Raw genomic sequence first — 1,229 nt, 5'->3', positions numbered from 1 at the left:
TTTTTTTTTTTTTTTTTTTTTTTAAATTTTTTCTTTTTCTACCCCCATTCTCCTCGCTCTCAGCGAAGCAAGCCTCCTTTTTTACACGCTAGCGTAAAGTTTTTTTTCATCAATCTTAAATCTTACGCAAATATCTTACACGAGTAGTTGTTACTCGTTTGTTTACAGGAAAAAGTCGAATCTCGATTTCGACAGCTCGCTTACAACTTACATCGATCTAATTAAGAAACTAACAACGAGGAGAAACGTTTCGACGATTCTTTCGTCCCTTCCTATATGCCGCGATATCATATATCTCGATCCTTCGCTTTTAAAGATCTTTTAAAGATAGATAGAATCTTTTTTTCCACGATTTTCGTTCTTCGAAGGAGAAACACGGCAAACAGGTATACAACTTCACGAAAAAAAAAAAACAATAGAATAAAATAAACTGGAAAGAAGAAAAATTGAAGAAGAAACGAGAAGCGAAAGGCATCTCTGTCTCTCCAGCTCGATTACTTGTAAATAAATCACGCGATCGAAAACGTGATTCATACGAGATTCGTAGTGAGAAACGTGTAGCTATTGGAAATACCAGAGCGTTGGGCGAGACGATCAGGGAGAAGAGAAAAGCGCGATCGATGCTTGATCGTCTAAAATATTACCGTGCATCCTGTCTCGCGGTTAGAACGTAAATTCCGCTCGGTTACCACGTATCCATATCCGGCTTTCGTTTACGCGTACGGGAACATAATATCTCTGGAAAAGGGGAAGAGGGGAGGGAAGGGGAGGGAGGTCTCATCTCCAGCCCTTTTATTTCGTGCACGATAAATTCCCGAGAATCCGGTCGTCCGTCTAATACGAAGATTTACAAAGTATGCGATGTAATATTTCGCGAAGGCCGGGGATTGGACGAGGGTTTGGAGGAGGATTCCTCTTTGGAATATCGGAAAAAATCGCGAAATCCGTCCATTTTTCTCCGGTATTTTAATTTCTGATGTTACATTTTCGAAGTGAAAATATGGAAAATCGGATCGATATATAAAGCTTATTCTTCAGTTTCTTCGGTCTCGAGAGCAACTCTCAAATTATTCTCACCGGATCCTTACGCGAAGTTTAATCTCTCGAGAAGATCACTTTGAAGATAAAAGTTATCTCTCGAGCAACAATCATCGTCAATTCCGGTATCGTCCACTTGAGAAAGAACACTCTCGAGACGAAACGGTGAAGTAAAATTCTCGAGAATTCTC

Source organism: Apis dorsata, unplaced genomic scaffold (assembly GCF_000469605.1).
Source record: "Apis dorsata unplaced genomic scaffold, Apis dorsata 1.3 scaffold_52, whole genome shotgun sequence".
NCBI lineage: Eukaryota > Metazoa > Arthropoda > Insecta > Hymenoptera > Apidae > Apis > Apis dorsata.
Note: the sequence above shows the minus strand (reverse complement) of the source record.